Source organism: Panthera leo, chromosome C1, assembly GCF_018350215.1.
Source record: "Panthera leo isolate Ple1 chromosome C1, P.leo_Ple1_pat1.1, whole genome shotgun sequence".
Taxonomy (NCBI): Eukaryota; Metazoa; Chordata; class Mammalia; order Carnivora; family Felidae; genus Panthera; species Panthera leo.
In genome coordinates, this window is record NC_056686.1 from 166,829,664 (window position 1) to 166,849,578 (window position 19,915).

The 19,915-nt window shown below is 40.4% G+C and overlaps 1 protein-coding gene and 1 long non-coding RNA gene across 2 annotated transcripts in view; one reads left to right on the forward strand and one right to left on the reverse strand.

The window, feature by feature from the left end:
* Positions 1-19,915, reverse strand: part of ZNF385B (zinc finger protein 385B) — a 448,508-nt gene that overhangs the window by 415,268 nt on the left and 13,325 nt on the right. The gene's annotated exons all lie outside the window — the stretch shown is intronic.
* On the forward strand, positions 4,032-4,909 carry LOC122226316. Its single transcript, XR_006205585.1, has 3 exons — positions 4,032-4,269; positions 4,594-4,682; positions 4,818-4,909. It is a non-coding gene; the product is annotated as an uncharacterized LOC122226316 (long non-coding RNA).

Here is a 19,915-nt window from a genome sequence, read left to right on the forward strand (position 1 = left end):
TCTTAAATGCCCAAACTAAAGTCACTGTTGATAGCTCAACCTATACAATCTGTAGTCAATGGATTAATTCCTACCTAGTTATATTGTCATCCTTCTGAGACCTTATGATCCTGGTCTCATCTTAAAAATGCCTAAATCAATGCTTTATCACTTTTTTTCTTATACAAATCATGAACATAGACTATCTAGAATTTCTGCCTCATCTAATTTGCTTGCAGGTAACTTTTTTTTTCTTTTAACTGCCTACATCTGTTGTCCCAGGAAAATTGTTGTCTGATGAAGGTAGCTCTCTGCCTACTTTTTCTAAAGTAAGAGATACAAACACATCTGGGTTTTTATCTTCTAAGCAATCTCTTACTTAGAGTGCTAATTGGTTCAGTCATTTACTTTTATTTGTTGCCACCCTACTTGAACTTTTTACTGCCATTGAAATGTTTTCTGAAACTTGCTGCTTATTGTCTTGCTCCAATATGTAATTTTTCCTTAATTTGGCTTGTTTACATTGCTTTCCTCCTCCTTCACAATTTCTTTGTAAATGGATATTTTTAAATCTCTTCCATATGTCTCTATAACTGGCCTAAGATCTCTGTCAGGCATTTACTTGCGTAAACTGCTGTCTTTTTCTTATTTCCTTGGATAAATCCACCTTAATTTTGTTCTACTTTTTTGAAGTGCTCGTGATGAAATTGAATAAAATCTTTATGGTTGCAGTCAGTCAGCCACTCGCGGGGTCCCCATCACAGGGACAACACTAGGCTAAGCTGTCGACGGAAAAGCCAGGCAGAGGAGGAACCTTGAAAATAGAATGGAATGCAAGAATTCTTAAATTGGGGGGAAAGTTAAAGTGTAACAGGGTGGATACAATATCTAAAAAATCAGAATTCAAAAATAAATATGTGAATATAGTATTCAAATATGAATGGACTCTGAATTTTTAAGGAATAAGCAGTGATGGGTGGGAGTCCTCAAAGAAGGTTCTTGGGAGTAATGGATTTTACCCACAGAAATGTTTGGGGTGTCAACAGTCCAGCGGGTGGTGGCCATATTCTAGTGTGAGGAAATGGCATAAAGATAATAACGAACAACTCACTCAAACAATATCTAATTTGGTGTTGGATGAATAGGAGAATCAAGAGGAAGCAAGGATACGTTTGCGAGTAGAGGAAGAGCAGGATGCGTATCATTTTTAATTTATGGAATGCTTCGCGTCATTTGGGTTCTGATCCTTGTCAGTTATGTGTGCTACATCTTCCAGTCTCTAGCTTGTCTTCTATCTTTTTTAAAAGATGGCTTGATGAGCAGAAGTTCTTAATTTTAGAGTAGTCAAGTTTATCAGTGATCTCCTTCGTGATTAGTACTTCTCTATCTTAAGAAATCCTTCTCCATTTTGAGGCTAGAAAGACTTTTCACCCATATTTTCTTCTAAAAGTTTTCAAGTTTAGCTTCTGACACTTGATTTCTTTGTCTTTAGGCAATGCTGGCAATCCACATGTGTTCCTAGCTCGGTTGATTCAATTGCCTTTCCTTTCCCCAGTGATCTACCACATCCCCTCAGACATGTACTAAAAGTCGCACAAGTCTGTTTCAAGCTCTCTGTTCTGTTCCTCTGGCAACAAAAAAGTAATAACCCTGACCACAGACACTTGTAAGTGCTGCTTTAATTACAACAACTTTACAACATTGGTATATTTGGGAACATATGACATCTATAAATCAGTTTATATACGGTAGGTAGGTAGGTAAGTAGTTGGATGAATGGGCCTTGAATGGACCAATATGAGAGTTTTCACGAACACAGGATTATGATCAATTTTGAGATCCAAATGTTGCCATGAGCAGGGAACAAATGGGATGCTACCAAGTACATTTTTTGGTAAGGTAAGTTTTTTTTTTAATCAGGTATTATTTTAGATTATATCATTAATGACCTTGAGGAAGCAAAGTAAACACAAGAAATCTGTACCAGCTAAATCAAAATTAGACAATTCAATTATTAATTTTTAATAAATCACAGTTTTGAGAAAAACCTGTTACCTTATATCTCACATTGTTTGAGGGCATGAACTGTGTATACCCAGCACCTAAAATAACGTCTGGCAAATAGTAGCCACTCAATACATATTTGAGGCATGAATGAATAAACAGGTGAAGGATTGAATGGTAGAGAGCATCATGGACAAACTATATGCTTTTAAATTTGAACCTTTAGTTCAACCAGTTTTACAGACTAAAATGCTTCAGTTAGGAAAAAATGTCTGCATATACAATTCCATGCACCCCATCAAACTATATTGCTTTCCAATTATCACGTAACTGTGTTAGCAGTCAGCAGCACCTATCCGCCGTCCAGCAGCACGGATGTGCTGTGCTAGGTCCTGGGAGGAGCTATGAAAGGAGACACAGGAGCCAAGCAGCCATGGCCCCTGTTGTTCTACTTTTCATTCAAGCTGAACATACAAAATGACCCAAAGAGAATACGTCAGAACACTTAGAGTAATAAGCGTAAATTAACTCTGTGCAAACTGGGTGCACTGGTGTTGAGGGAAACCAGGCAAAACAGCAGACTCCCCTTTGGCAGGTGAGAAGCACTGGAGCTTCCTTGACAGCTTCCTCCACTGTGGAAGGATTTACTATACTTTTTTTTTTTTTAATTTATTTATTTTGAGAGAGAGAGAGGGAGCGTGTGCAGGAGCATGTGTGGGGAGGGGCAGAGAGAGAATCCCAAGCATGCTGCGTGCTGTTAGCACAGAGCCCAAAGTGGGCTTGATCTCATCAACATGAGATCATGACCTGAGCCAAAACCAAGAGTCGGTTGCTCAACTGACTGAGCCACCCAGGTGCCCCTATAACTGACTGTTTTTCAAACTGTGGTCTCAGACCACTGGCAAGTTATGATTCACATTTATATAAATAGAAAAGATATGTTATCTATATTTATCTATACATGATATACATCTCTACATTATAGATCTTCAATTTTATCTAAAATTTATAGATAGATTTCTGGGGCACCTGGGTGGCTCAGTTGGTTAAGCGTACGACTTTGGCTTAGGTCATGATCTCATGGTTTGTGAGTCGAGCCCCTGCATCGGGCTTGCTGCTGTCAGCGCAGAGCCTGCTTCAGTTCCTCTCTCCCCCTCTCTCTCTGCCCTTCCCCTGCTCTCTCTCTCTTAAAAAAATTTTTAGATAGATTTCTTATAGATTTATTTACTATCTATATAAAATAGAAGAGAATAGTTTATAAAGTACAAGACAGAGTGCATGCATGGCATATACTAAAAATAGGAAATAGGTGTCCGCTTAGTAAACTTTTATTTGTTATTTTATATGGTTTTCCATGTGTAGACATGAGCTGGGCTGTTATGTAAACTGTATTTGGAGAGTCATCCAACATGTGTGAAAGCTTCAAACCATAGTAAACTGAGCAACAGAAGGGTCTGTGCAGCCCACTGTAAAGGTCAGTGCAAGAACGAGCACCCTTTCTGTCTGGTACACACACGGTGATGACTCCTCGAGGTCTGGCCCAAGCCACTCTTTGAGAGGCTCATACTTTGTTGCCTTGTCTTTCCCAGATTTGCAGCCAGGCAGTAATCTTTGTTTAAAAGAACTTTCCCCATTTCTTATAACTACTTGCAGGGCTGGAAATTCTGGTGGCAGCTTCCCAGGTATTTATAGCCCTGACATCAATTTAGAAGTTGTCCCATCTTTCAAATCTACATTCAGCTTACTCAACTTGCAGCCACTCTCCTCAGCAATAATGTAGGGACCCTGCTGCCCCTTCCTGTTCCATCATTCCCAGTCTAGCAGAGCGACACCAGGGCGAGACGGTAGACATGAGTGAATTTCATACTGTAATTTCCAGAAAGTGTCTGGTTTATTTTAACTACATGACGTAGAAGGAGTTTATATTCACTTAATGTAGTACATAGGCAATTATGCTTTCCTCTAAGGGTAAATCTGTAATTATTCTGTAACAACCGCCTTGAATCATTTCTTTTCTAGATAAGCTTTTTAAGTTTTGACACTGAAAAAATAACATTTGAACTAATGAAGTTGAAATTGTCAGCACTTTTCCTCTAATGCTTATTTGTTGAAAGTTCTTGAAACAATGAAAGATAAATCTTTGAGAAAACAAGATAAATGGATTCTATCTATGGAGACTGGTTGTGTTCGTTTTTGTTTTGATTTGTTTTTTAGTATCTTTTTTTTTTTTTTTCAGTGAAAGCAAAACAAGACAATCCAAGAACCAAGATAAGGTCAGTTTTACAGGTCGGTACTGAATACATCAAATGAGCACATAGTTAGCAGGTATCTCTGCCAAATGACGAACAACCTAGAAACGAATCAAAGAGTGAGAACACAGAAACAACAAAAAATGGTAGGCCAAAAGGTTAGAGACTGAGGGCCCAATTTTTACCATGGTCAAATATCTCCTGACTTCAATGAGAATTTTATGGACCACTAGATTTCATGTGTTCCCATGTGAGCAGAGTGCCAAAAGTAAATAGCACTGGGAATATGGTTCTTAACTATAGGCTAATAAACCTGAATAACTAGAATGTGCTTTTTAATTTTGTAATTTGTTTTTCATAGGTAGAAGTGAAAACCAGGCTTTTAAAATGACATTAAATTTATTTTCTCCAGGCCAAATGGATTCATTGCACTGAGAGAAATTTTAGAGGGTAAGGACAGACATCTTCCTAAGCATACATTCTATCCATACAAGACTGGTCCTGTTCTTTCCTTTGGTGGGTGAAACTTATGAGCATTCATACAGAAGGCATTTCATAATTCTTATTGCTTTCCATATTTACCAGACATCTCATTATTCCGTGACTTTCAAAGAGAGTGGCCCATGGAAGTCTTCCAGATTGCCCTTGGGATGACCTCAACGTACCAATATTTACAACAGTATCTACACTTTTATTTCCGGAGTAATTTAACCTGTTGGTGATCTCTCAATGGACATAGCCTCAGAAACTTTTGTTCTTCTAAGATACATAATAGACCCCTCTGAATTTGAGAAGTGTGGGTTGCCTAATAAAAATGTGAGTTTAATACTAAGTTAAGTAAGTTTGGTGAATTTGTTATTGGTACTAAATGTATAAATGCTAAAAAGAAAGGGGAAGAAAGGACAATCTTCCCTATGAGTGGTTTGTTGATTTTGCAGATAGACTTCTCTTATGAAGTAGTTAAGAATTAAAATTGTATAACTTTATAAAATATGCTGAATCTCCCTTAGCAATTTGACCTTACGCCTTTTTCTTTAAGCTTTTAAACTCCATGGTGAGGTTTTAGAGGAAACATAGAATATCCTCATTCTGGGTTTACCATTCCAGGTACATAAAGAGGTAAAGAAATGTAACACTTGACATAAAGAATTTGTGCGGTATTGCCACTGATTCTGGAAAGCACCATGACCTCTGCACACAAAATTTGTAGGGAAAATGAGCAGCGCCCACCAGTGGAGTTCTATAAATAAAATGGCAATGAACAGGGAGGATTGCATCTTGTCAATTAAGAGCCACTTAAGAATGGGTTCTTGACTTTCTTTAGAATGTTGTAAATCTTCCCCTTTTAGAGTGCAGGATTTTTATTTTTAAAGAAAACACACATCTGTGTTTATACCAGATGGTATGTAGACATTTCCTATTATTATCCATTCTTCTGTCCATTGCTACAGATGTTACAAGTATTTTCTACACTCTTCCCCTCTCTCAAGGCTAAAAACAGAACCTGGCATTAAACATAACAGTAAATGAAGAGGCAGAGAAAAGCTGAAATGAAAACCAGGTGCAATATGAGATTAACTTTGTTCTTCTACTACTTGGTCACCTCAACAAGACAATACAGGTGCAGTATAGCCAAAGCTATATATATATATATATATATATATATATATATATATATATATATATATATATATTTTTTTTTTTTTTTTTTTTTTGCATAGATAACTCAGGAAGATAAATGAAACGTCTTTCCATAAATTGGACTTTATATGTTCTTGTATGTATAAAGAATTGCCCTTAAGTTAAAAACCCTCGCTGAAAACCTCTGCTCTCTTTGTCCAGTTCTGACTTCATTCTTTTTTGTAACTTAAGAGCTTTACTACCCTCGTAGTGAACGAACGTTTGACTTATATTTTCTGAAGCTATGACATTCAATATTTAATTTAATGACATTATTTAGAGTCAAATACAAGGTGCACATGCTTTACCAGAGAATATACTGACAACATGCTGCCCAGAAATAAGCTTTAATAAAAGGACGCAATCTTGATCTAGTTAAATAATGGTTCCAGTGAAGGCATATTGTCGCCTTACCTGGTAGCATCCCCCAGCTCCTTTACCATCCTCTTCTCACTGGAGATAAAGGTGAGGATGGAAAGGATGTTCTGCCCTCGACGCCACTGATTCATTGAACAATATCTATGTAGGGTCTACTGTATACAGAGTTTCTCCTAAGAACTTTGATATTGTGAGGACTTTATCCTCAGCATCGTCTTCTTCCCAAAACTTCAAAGACTTTGGAATATTTTAAAAAACACTCATTACCAAAAAAATTGAGGATACCAGATCTGAGAGCTGTCCATTCTCCATAAAGTCCTTGATAATAAAGGAAAAAGAAACTCAAGTTTATCTCTAGTTCATAGGCCTAGACCCAGAATCTAACTATATTTTAAAGAATCCCGAGGATAATGAGGCAAAGTATAGATTTGTTAAATGGAACTTTCATCTACTTCGCCAGTGAAAAGATAAAGGTTTACTTTTAAATGGTTTTATGTAACTAACATTTTCTGAGGTTTACTCGGAGAGGAGGAAAAGCAAATGACACTGCATCAGATCACAGAATGAAGGACTCGTGTCATTGGGGTACTGTTCTTGGAAAATTAATAGGTTCCAGAATCAAGCAAGATGATTAATACTGGCTTTCATTTGATCTATAAACCACAATGACAGGCACAGCATGCCCCTGACTTTGCCTGGCATTGTGATTTAATGAAAAGAGCTTAGAAGAAGACTATGAAAGGAAAAAAGAAAACCCTTCTGCATTGGGTGAGAAACTTCTTGATTGATATACCCACCTTTTGATTTCGAAATCTTGATCAGGGGCTTTTTTGTTTGGTGGATATTTTCTTTCCCAAGATAGCAGAGTAAAAGGTGTGAGCTTTTTAAACACAAGTGACAACAGTATAGAAGAAAAGTGATAGACAGCTTCATATTTTCTACAGAAAATGCTGTTTGCAAAGATATAAATAAATAATAATGCTGAAGAGAGTAGGGAAGAGTAAATGTGCTAATCATGGATATACTTTTATAATAAAATTTCCATGAAATTTTGGTTTAATGAAATCAGTTTTGGAAACCTGGTTATAATAAGACTGAATTAGAAGATGGTTGAGGCCACAGAACACATCGGTTTGAGTGAATCTATTCTATTGGGTCTCAGTGGTTTTGAGTGGCATTGAAAGACTGCTCTGTGGATGAGAAAAATGGAGTATCCAACCCCCTATTTAAAAGGCTGAAGCCACTCCAGAAGGCTGGAGCTGTCACACAACCAACCTGTAGTCACTCCCACTATTTTTCTTAAGACTCTTATTTAGAACTTTGCTCCAAGGTGGTCTACACCCACCAAATCACCTGACTTCTATAACAACCCCTGCCTCCATTCTACATCCTGGGCACTTCAGTCTAAGCCTGATCCAAGGTGGCTTACATACGCCTAAATTTGTTTCCAGAGATTTCCTCAGAAATCATACCTTCTTCTTTATCTTGCTAGTGACTCTCTAGGGGATTTGTTAAAGCAAAACAAAGCGGGATGTGCTCCACGTGTTCACAAAGAGATTATTTATTCTGTGATTAAACACATATATTGGTATCAAGGGCTGGTCTTAGTGTGTTTGTATTTTCTTTCACTCTCTCATTTTTCTCCACATTTATTGAACATGTCTCTATGCTCCGCACTTCATCTCTGAGTTAAATTTCATTCCCCTGCAGAACTTAACCTGGTGAGGAGAACAGTCAACTTATAGATTATGGAATGGGGATGATAAACACTTTGATAGATGCCAACATAGAAGCTATTGGGTCACTTAAATCAGTTTGCCTGTTTAGCTTGGCCTCTTGATCATAAAATCACTGGATTGAAAGGTCACATAGTACTTTTTCTCATGAGCAAGCTTTATCCTAAAATCTCTTGAGGTTATTCATTCAAATAATATTTACTGAGTATCTATAATTAACCAGGCACTGTTCTTTGTGCTGTAATTTTAGTACTGAATGGGACAGAGAACCATTCCTGCCCTCATGGAGCTTACAATCTGTGGGAGCCAAAACTCCACTAGATAACACATGAATAAACAAAATATAAGAGGGGGAGGTTCCGGAAGATGGCGGCGTAGGAGGACGCGGGGCTCACAGCGCGTCCTGCCGATCACTTAGATTCCACCTACACCTGCCTAAAGAACCCAGAAAACCGCCAGAGGATTAGCAGAAGGGAGTCTCCGGAGTCAAGCGCAGACCAGAGGCCCACGGAAGAGGGTAGGAAGGGCGGCGAGGCGGTGCGCGCTCCACGGACTGGCGGGAGGGAGCCGGGGCGGAGGGGCGGCTCGCCGGCCAAGCAGAGCCCCCGAGTCTGGCTGGCAAAAGCGGAGGGGCCGGACGGACTGTGTTCCGACAGCAAGCGCGACTTAGCGTCTGGGAGGTCAGAAGTTAACAGCTCTGCTCGGAAAGCGGGAAGGCTGGAGGACAAAGGGAGGGAGAGCTGCTGAGCCCCCGGACGGCAGAGCTCAGCTTGGCGGGGAACAAAGGCGCTCACCAGCGCCATCTCCCCCGCCCATCCCCCAGCCAAAATCCCAAAGGGAACCAGTTCCTGCCAGGGAACTTGCTCGCTCCGCGCAAACACCCAACTCTGTGCTTCTGCGGAGCCAAACCTCCGGCAGCGGATCTGACTCCCTCCCGCTGCCACAGGGCTCCTCCTGAAGTGGATCACCTAAGGAGAAGCGAGCTAAGCCTGCCCCTCCAGCCCCCGTGCACCTTGCCTACCCACCCCAGCTAATACGCCAGATCCCCAGCAACACAAGCCTGGCAGTGTGCAAGTAGCCCAGACGGGACACGCCACCCCACAGTGAATCCCGCCCCTAGGAGAGGGGAAGAGAAGGCACACACCAGTCTGACTGTGGCCCCAGCAGTGGGCTGGGGGCAGACATCGGGTCGGACTGCGGCCCCGCCCACTAACTCCAGTTATACACCACAGCACAGGGGAAGTGCACTGCAGGTCCTCACCACGCCAGGGACTCTCCAAAATGACCAAACGGAAGAATTCCCCTCAGAAGAATCTCCAGGAAACAAAATATAAGAATAGGGAAGATAGAGGTGTGTACTAAAGTGAAAAAATAAAGCAGGGAAGAAGGGTATGACATATAGAGGGAGGTCAATATATTAAGGGTGACTAGGGAAGAACCACCTGAGACAGTGACTTCATAGTGATCCAAAGGATGTAATAGAGTGAATTGTGATGCTATCTGGGGAAAAGCATTCTAGAGCAAGGGAATAGCAGATGTAAAAGGCCCTGTGGTAGAAAAGTGCCTACTGTGTCTAAAAACAGTAAGAAGGCCATTGTGGTGTGAGATCAGGGAATGGGTTGGTGAGAAATCACTCTCCTTTTTTTTTCTTTAATTTTCATTTCTTTCTTTATTTTTGAGAGAGAAAGAGAGCGAGCTTGTGAGAGTGGGGAAGGAACAGAGGGAGAGAAAGAATCTTAAGCAGTTCCACGCCCAGTGCAGAGCCCAAAGCACTACTAGATCTCACCCAAATCAAGGGATAGAAGCCTAACCAACAGAGTCACCCAGGGACCCTATCACACTACCTAAAAGGAGATGAACTAGCTTCCCAACCCTGTTTCAGGAGTTCATGAGAAGACATGGTGTTGGAGAAGAAGGTAGTGATGTTGTAAGAGCAGCAGTACAGGAGGGTAAAGCCCTGTTTCCCAGGTCTGGAGTCATCATTGTAGACTTCAATCCTCACTCCTTGCCCTTGGAATAAGATTTGACATAAACACTTCTTCAAGGGAACATGAATGTCAGCAGTATCTTAACAGACAAGAAGGAACTTAATTACCTCAGGCATATTGAATTAAAGGTAAAAAAGTGATTGTGCATCCTCACTACCTAATATTCCCCTCCTTTTTTCCCCTCGATGTCCTTTCTCAATCTGACATTATCGTCACAGAAAGTCACCATTGAACTTCAATGACACAACTTTCTACAAGACCTAAACCAATTGTAGCTAAGAATTTAATCTCCAGAGATCTTACAACCTCAAATTGGCTCACCCTCTAGGAAAATATCTTATGGAGAAACACCAATGAAACTATCTGGTCTCAAAGAATTGAAAACCAGGGTGCTTGGGTGGCTCAATCGGTTAAGCGTCCAGCTCTTGATTTCAGCTCAGATCATGATCTCATGTGTCATGGGTGTGAGCCCTGCATTGGGCTCCATGCTGACAGCATGGAGCCTGCTTGGGTTTCTCTCTCTCCCTCTGACCCTGCTCCTCCCCCACTTGTGTGTGTGCATGCACTCTCTGTGTCTCTCAAATATAAATAAACTTTTAAAAAAAACCACTAAAAACCAAATACACACTCACACATTCATACTAAAAACCAAGTAAAAATTGTAGACAAGACAAAAAAAAGGGCACTTTTGTAACTGCCTTTGAGACAGTGATTCTTAACCTTTCATCAATTACGGATCTAGAGAGTCTGATGAAAGATATGGAATCCATCTCAGGAAAATGCATAAGCATTCAGTTTCAAGGGATTTCTAAACCCCATGAAGCCCATCCATGGACAGCTCCATTGAGCTGGTATTCCAAATATCTGCTTAGAAAAAAAAGTCCTTTCTTCTTCAAAAAAGCTAAAAATTATTTGTATTTGGATTCATTAGATATAAATATGCTCCTGAAACTTCAGAGTTACAGCTCTACTATCTCCATTTACTATAAATGCCCTACAGTTTACAATTCAGTAATCAAAATCTAACCCTGCTCCCAACACTGGAATGGACACAAGGCTGAAGCTGGGGAAAGGAGCTAGCAACAGAATTCAGTATCAGGCAGAGGGTTCATCCAGTTCAGACCAGCTGCCTTTGGAGATGCCATCATCAAACAGCAGCAAAAAGTACCCTCTGGGCCCTGGCTCTGTGTCCCTTCGGTGGCATCTCTGAGAGCCTGCTAGGAGCCCTGGTCCCAGGAGAAGTACTGAGTTATGCAAACAGATTTAGCTGTCTTAGAAAGAACCTTTTTTCCCTCTTAATATTAGTAGGTGTTCCTCTGTCCTACCACTTTTTCACTGCACTCACCTTGAATAGCTTCTAGAAAATCTTTGTTAAGCAAGACCAAGCTCTGTTCCATCACGTAAAGGAGGAAATTAAGGAGAAAGGAAGAGAAAGACTCTGCCTGCTGATATTTTCCTCATGTGTGTACCTGCCAACCTACCAACAGCCCTATGAATCTGAGTATAAACACTGAGGTTAAAAAAAAAGAAACACAAACCCTATAAAATGATACGTCTTACTGCTGGGAGATGGTCCAGAAGAAGGAAGCATTTAAACATGAATATATGCATTGCTTTTTGGGGTTTTTTTCCTTATCAAAAAGGAATGCTGATACTCTAATTTTAATAAAGTGCAAAATGCTTCTCCCACTCTTTTCCTGTACCCACACACCTTCTCTAGCCTCATGGGTTTGTGAACTGGTTGTTCTTATCAAGGGAGTTAGCTAGGAAGGAAAGGGTAATTTGTTTATGATGGTTGAAATCAACACTTCTTTCACAAACCAATACCCATAATCCTTACCCATTGATATGTGACATATTTGCAATTCGTGGTATTGAAGGAGGGGGTCACTTAGTATTTTTATAAATGTGTTGCCCACCACACTCCCCTCCCCTCCCATGCCTTCTAAGAGGGAACTGTATCACCATCAGGGAGGTTGGACATCCCCCTGAGAATCAGAAAGTAGGCGATTAGACAAAAAGAACTCTTCCTCACTTCAGATAGGGACTCTGGGTTCAGCCTGCTTGAGAAGTGCTGTCAATGGCAGAAGTGGGGGATGGGAGGTCCTTTAGGGAAGATGCCAGTGATCCAGTTCCTTCCATGGTGTCCAGCTTATTGAGATTCTTCTTGTCCTTAATGAGGGCAGTTTTTCTATTAGAGCTTCTTAGCATGATACAGGAAAACACAGCAGCCACAAAGACCAGAAAGGGAACTTACCAAGTTCCTTACTAGGCACACCTAGAAAGTCTGGAGTTGCTGCAGACCCCTGCAGCACAGGTACTGTCTGTGTGGGAAAAGGTGTGCAGACATTATGGATTATACAGTCAACCCCTCCCCATGGATGATCATACTAGAGCAGTAGTTCTCAAGTAGGGGCAACGTCTGGAGACATTTTTGACTGTCGTGATTGAGAGAATGGGTGCTACTGGCATCTACTGGGTAGAGAGGCTAAAAATCCTGCCGAGTATCCTACAATGAACAGGACAGCCCCATTCCCCTTCCCCTCAAAGAACAATCTGGTTCCACAAGTCAATAGTGTCAAGGATGAGGTATCCTGTGCTGAAGGGAAGGAGGGCATGGAGATTTGAGGGATGGGAGAAGCAGAATGTGTGGGAGACAAGTACAGCAGAGAGCTCTCATATAGAGAGCAGAGGTCTGACCTCAACCAAATTCAGAGACTTTGGAGACCTCAAAATAAGGTGGAGCATTTTTTTTACTGAATATGTTACTTCAGAATCAGACAACCTATCACACTGCTGGTAAAAATTGGAGTATTTTTTGGCTGCTTGAAGTTAATGACTTTACTCTCTAAGTGACTCTTTCATTTTCTGTGTGTATGCATGCATATGAAGAGAAGGGCAACACAATGCAAACACATGGACCATCTGGAAGGAGGCAGTGGGTAAGTTGTAAACCAAGAAAACCTGGGTTGACAACACTGATAAGAAAGACTACACATTCTTCTTTGCATACAACACATTATCGACAACTGTGGGCTTAAGATAAATGAGCTGTCTTTTGCCCTTGAAGACTGTAGCACTGGACCTGAAAAATTTCCTCTGAAGTATTTCTCACGAGTGACTTTTCAAAGGATCAGTCCAAGTCCATGTAAAGAGCTCCTTCCTTTGTCGACAGACATCTAGGTTGCTTCCATAGCCAAGCTACTGTGAATAGTACTGCAATGAACATAGGAGTGGCAACTATGTCTTCATTTGCATACATGCCAGAAATGGAGTTACTGGATTATATGATAGCTCCATTTTCAATTTTTTGAGGAACCTCCATTTACATTCTCACCCACAGTGTATAAAGGCTCCCTTTTGTCTACATCCTCACCAGCAATGTGATACATGTGTGCATGTGTATGTATATATATACCTACATACATATATACATATATGCACACTATAGAATATATAATATATACAATAGAATATTACTCACCATTAAAAAAAGAAGGAAATCATGCCATTTGTGACAACGTGGATGAACCTGAGGATATCATAGTAAGTGAAATAAGCCGGACACGGACAAATACTGCATGAACTCACTTATAGGTTGAATCTAAAAAAGTTGAACTCATAGAAACCAAGTCGAAGGGTAGTTACTAAGGGACTGGGGAAAATGGGGAGATGTTGGTCAAAGAGTACAAACTTGGTTATAAGATGAAGTTCTGGTGACCTGATGGGTAGCACAGTGACTATAGTTAATAATAGTGTATTGTGTACTTGAAATTCCCAAAGAGAGTACATGGTAAGCAGTGTGGCTGCCCAAAATAGTAACTTTGTGACTTGAGGGGTATGTTAATTAGCTTGATAGTAATAATCCCTGCACAATGTATATGTATATCAAAACACCCCAATGTACACCTGAAATATATACAGTTTCTATTTGTGAATCATACTTCAAGAAAAGTGGAAAAATAAAATGTAATGTTATTGAGAAAGAGCTCCCTCCTTTCCTCACAAGAACATCACCCTAGGAGAATTTACTGAGGACAGAAGGCCAGGGGCGCGTGAGCACGCGCATGTGAAGGAGTGAGAGACAGGGAGAGAGCGAGAGAGAGCGCATGCACGTGTGAGAGAGTATGTGTACATTCTCCTGCTTTTGTCTTAATGTACTTTGTAAATAGAGCATGCTCTGCCAGTAATGAACGCTCCACCTCCCCTTTGGACCTCGGCCTCCTCGTAAAGAGAGGGAGTTGGATCCAATGATCTCCAAGGTCCTTTTCCAGCTCTAACATTTCTGCATTCTGTGTACAGTTATTTTCATGCCTGCAGAAGACCGCCAAATGGCTGCCGCCTTTGCTTGCTGTCTCCAGCGGCCTTGCGCCAACCTTGCTAGCGCGGCAGGCTGCTCTGTGGGCGACAGGCACAGAGGAGCACCCCTAGACGTCCATGTTTCACCTCCAGCTCCTGCTTTCAAGAAGTGCTTTATATTCCTCCTCAAGACTGTGTGAGAAGGGCTTTAATGGGCTGATTTTTATGTGAGGATCCAATGATAGAAAAACAGATTCCAGTCAGGACTTTACTCAGAGGATCATTCCACAGAAGCTGAGCTGTTTCTAAAATTGTCCCCAAAGTAGCTTAAAAAATAATGGAGATTCTAAAACCAGATCATTTCCTGATGAAAACTCTAGGTCTGTTCAATTTTTAATCCTTTCTGAAATCAGCATGGTTTTTCTTTTTCCCATAAAGGCATTTAGAATGAAGTCCTTGAATTTGCCCCTTGGACACATTTACAAGTTGTGTCTAATTTCCTAATTCATTTAATCAAGGCTTCCCTAGCTTTCAATCGTAGTTAACTGTCTTAGGGGGAATCAGGGTGCTTATTCCTATTTGTCTGACAAATACACAGCATCAAATATTCATCATTTAAATTCAATTAAAATATAGAATCACAAAAACATCACTGCAATGATTTAAATTGCTCCTGTTTTAATTAAGGGATTAGGACAACTGGGGATTAGGAATATAATATAATGCACAACCGAGAGGCCATATTTCCAGAGGTTTTCAATAATTTACAACTCTTATGACTTCCTTTAAAGAAAGCGTATTTGCCAACAATGAGTAAAGCACTGGAGAAAAAGAGGAGGACATGGGTAAGAAGATACGAAAACTCAGATTTGCTGAGAAATTTAAAAATCTATCTGCCCAATGACATGTGTAACAGTCCTGAATTCTTTCAGGTTCAAAGCAGCAAATCAGAATAAAACCTCACATATGAGTATAATATGGTACTTAGTATAGTTGTTTGGAACCCTGTCTCCATTTTGGAAAAAATTTCCTACATATCATATTCCTATTTCCCTAGGCCCTTCTTCATTTCTTTATGACTCTGAGACTTGTGGGTCCCCCTTAATATGAATGTTTGGAATTGATCTAAAATGTGGCCTGGGGATGATAAAACCTAAACACATAGTCAAAAACTTAAAATTAATTGACACTTTATTATTCATCTGGCCTCCAAAATGACTTCATATAAATTATATTGCCCTATATAAATCGTTAGAACTTGCACTGCCACATTTTCCATATAAACCAACAGCAGCTATAAACAGTGTTAAGTGAAGCGAAAAGTGGTTTCTCTATGAAGCCTGGAAATGTGAAGTCTCCTAGACTTTCATAATCAACGTCTCTTGTCACATTTTTAATTAAAGTGGTATCAGGGCTTAATGTATTCCCCAAGCCTGTTGCCTACCTGAAGGACACGTGCAGTGCTCACGTCCTGAGGCAGGTACGCATTGATTCTCACCTGGACCGACCTCAAACTGCCGAAGGAGCAATTGTATGCTTCTGGGATCTGGGCATCCATGTACTGGTTTTAAAGGGCACCAGGACCTTCAGAAAAACTTTTGAACAACGACAACAAAAACTTGGGAGATGATCTGGTCTAACATTCTGACTTACAGCAGAAGAATAAATGAGATAGTGATCTTGATGAGCACTATCCTATAAAAATACAATTAAAGTCACCTGTGCAGTTTTAAATGTTCTAGAAAAAAAAAAACTGGTGACATTAATTCTAATAATATATTTCATTCAGCCTAAATTAGAATTATTTTAATAAGTAATCAATATAAATTGTTGAATTGAATTGAATCTATTGTTTTATATGATTTTTTTTCATGCCAAGTCTTTGAAATCCAATATGTATTTTATACATGCAGCACATCTTAACTCATGCTAGTCACATTTCAGATGCTCAGTAGTCCTATCTGGCTAGGAGCTATCCTGGATTAACAGTGCAGCTCTGAGCTATCAAAGTGGACCAGAATGGCTTTCTGACACTGAAGAAATGAAAAGTGTGGGAAAGGGTAGCCTCTTCCTCCAGATGGCATTGTTTGACCTCAGAGATTCAGACAAAACGTTCGAAGTTAGGTTTTGCATCTAGTCATAGGGGCAATGTTTCTAGAAGAAGAAATTATAAATAAGTGTAGAAGAAGGTATAAATAAACTGTGATCTATTCATACAGTGGACTCCTATGCAATAAAAAATAAACGATATACAACTACTTGCAACAATAAGGATGACTCTTACCAACATAATAGCAATTGAAAGAAGTCAGATAAAGTACATATAAACCTTCCTTGACTTATGAATTGAAAATACCATAAATCAAATTTGCATTTAATATACCCAATCTATTCATTCAGAACACTTCCATTACAGTAGGAAAAAGTTCTCTAACACAAAGCCTCCTTTAGGATAAAGTGCTGACTATCTCATGTAATCTACCAAATACTGTGCTGAAAGCGAAAACCAGAATAGTTGTGTGTCATCTACTCTTACGATCACATGGCTGATTGGGAGCTGTGGCTGTCACTGCCCAGCATCATGGGAGAGTATCGCACTGCATATTGCCAGCCAGGGAAAAGATGGAAATTCATAATTGGGAGTATGGGTTCTACTGAATATGTATCCCTCATATACCATTGTAAAAATGAAAAATCTGAGGTTGAATCATCCTAAGTCAGGGACTGTCTATATTTTCTGTATCCAAGTACATGCAATACAAAAAACAAAAAACAAAAAACAGACAAAACTAGGCAAATAGTAAAAAGTCAAGACAGTGAATACCCTTGGCGGGGTCAGGGACTAGAAGGGAGCACAGGGAGAACTACTTACTGGCTGCTGGTCATGTTCTGTTTCTTGATTTGGATGTGTTTTGTTTATGAAAATTCATCGAGCTACACACCACTAAGATGTCTTTTTTTTTTCATCATATATGTTGTACTTCAGTATAAAGTGTTTTTCTTTTGAAGGTAAGATTCAAAGTACTAAATGTCTATATATTTCTGTTCTGGGACATAAACACATATCATGTATCAGATAACATTATAAAAAAAGATGTGCCAATAGTTCTGAGCTAATTTTTTTAATGTAGATTACAAAATAAATTATAAAATTAAACAAAGTCAAAGCTCATAGGTATTGATTGCTGATGATCACCTTCAAAGGTTGCCAGGAGCACTGGCACAGGACAGAAATGGCACTGGCTTCAGGACAGCCCAACAGCTCTCTGTGTTGGGCTGGACACAGAAGGGACATGGGCAACCCACCACACCCTAGCCTTTCCTCTGAAGGATGCTTAATCTTCTTGTTTTGGGTTTCCCCAATTAGTCTTTTATCCCTGGATTTAACAACTGAACTCAAGAACAGAGATCCTCAAGAGTAAAGCTTGTCTCTTAGGCCTTGAAAGTACATGTCTAAGGATGACAGGTTGGAGCATCTTGGTAGATTTGGAACATAACTGCCTCTGATTCCTAGATTGCTAACAGCTCATGATCACTACCAGCTATTGGAACTATACCCCGAAGAAAATATTGTGTTTGGAAAACTTGTCCTAAATGCATCATTAAAATACTTGTTTGTATTCTTAAGGCTTGTTCTTGGAAATTTTCTACCCTTAAGAAAAAGTGCTGGCAATTCTCAATAGAAAAAAGAAAGAAAATAGAAAATCCATCCTGTAACTCAGGATGCCGTGATTCACAAGCAACTCAAACAAGAGAGTCTAGTTAGGATGTAGTCCCGGGCTGAGAAGGCCTAACATGAGAGGGACCCCTTCTTGTCATCTCCACAGGTGCTCTTGCGTGTACTCCAGCCTGGCCAGACTCCTCAGCGATGCCACTTATGTGCCAGTGGTATTGGGCATTAGAACAAAAATCGTAACTTAGAGAATCTAAAAGGCTTCTCACAGACTGTCTTCTGCACATACAATTCTGACAGACAGTTACACCATTAGGGTGTGCTGCCCTTTGTCTTAGCTCCCACATGCACATGACTGACACGTGTAGATGTTTTGGAAGAATGTGTTAATAGTTAGTTGTTCATATGTCTCTCGTAATAAAGGCTGAAACAATAGTTTAATTATTTTTCTATTGTTACAAACATTTTTGTTTAAAGCCCTGAAACCTATAATTCTATTTTTGTGGACTTAAATTCATAGCATTCAAAGAGTGTGGATTAGACATAGTAAAACTATGCCCCAACTTAAAGCACTCCTGAAACACAGTTCTGCTGGCATCGCCACTGACATCTAAAGATGAGATTGCCTATATTCACAGGAAAAGCTTAAAAATTGTGACCACTGTCACCCAAGCCCAAGTGGAATGGCAGTCCAGTCACAAAAATTAACTTCCCAACGATCCAAGCTCTGTGCTTCTTTTGCTTGAATGCCGTGAAAGGGTTGGGTTGAGCATAACGGTATTTCTTAAAATCCCCATTCAACCCCAGTTTCTTTATTTGCCACAGCTTCTCCCGCACCTCTTTGCCAGCACTCTAACCCTTGCCCCCACCACCTTTATCCTTCTGTCAAGACTCTGCCAAGCAGGATGCTACTTGGAGGAGGCCGGAGGCCAAGATAGGGAATAGGCAAAGGCTGACTCCTCTTTAGAGGAGTAGGAGAAAGGAATGTGGGAACAAGCATGTGTTGATCATGTTTGTTCCACCATGTGGTGTTAGAATCAGATGGGTATGTCTTAGGTTGGTTTCCTGGGGAAAGGGATTGAGATGGAGATTTGCCTGCAAAAGGTTTACTGAGGGGACTGTTCAGGAACAATACTTGTTGGAGTAGGAGGGGAGCAGGATAAAAGGGCAGAGTGAGAGGGAACCTGAGGCAGATATAATAGAGGCCACCCACACACCTACAGGGGACCTATCTACTTGGGATGGCCCCTCAGGGTTTCTTAGAGACAAGGGAGACAGGCCTTTGTATCCCCTGATCAACAGCCCCAGGATGTGGGCTGTCCCAGGAAGGGGCATGATCTTGGGAAAGGCAGCTCTCTTCAGCAGGGGGTTAGGAAATGGGCTGTGAGCAGACAGCAGCCCCAGTACCAGGCAGCTGAGAGAAAGAACACCTCAGCCTTGAAAGGGGCATCTGGGTGGTTCACAACAGCATCCACTGCAAACATTGTATTGAAAGTTGTGTTTTTATACCAGAGAGCAGCAATTATCTGTCCCCATGTTGCTGCCTGTGATCATCACTCTTCACTTTATGATCTTTGGGAGATCTTTGTTCCTCACTGTTGTTTCAGAGGGCCTCATATGAAGTGAGACTGCTAAGTCTGTTGTTTCAGGCCAGGTAATGGCTATCTTGTACACGGAAATCGTTCTGCTGAATGTCTTTGAGGAGTTCTTTATGCTGGAGGCTTCTCCTATGAATGTTTCCCTTTAGCTTTCCGCATAGCGGATCAGATGTCTTCTTGCCATTTACCCTCTGCACATATTCAGGCCAACAAAAGTTCATTTTCAGCAGTAAAACAGTAGTGTAGTTATGCAAGTTTGATGCTGGTGATGGTAAGTAGCTGGCACAAATGAAATTGCTCTAGAATTTAACAGCTCAGTACAACATGCCAA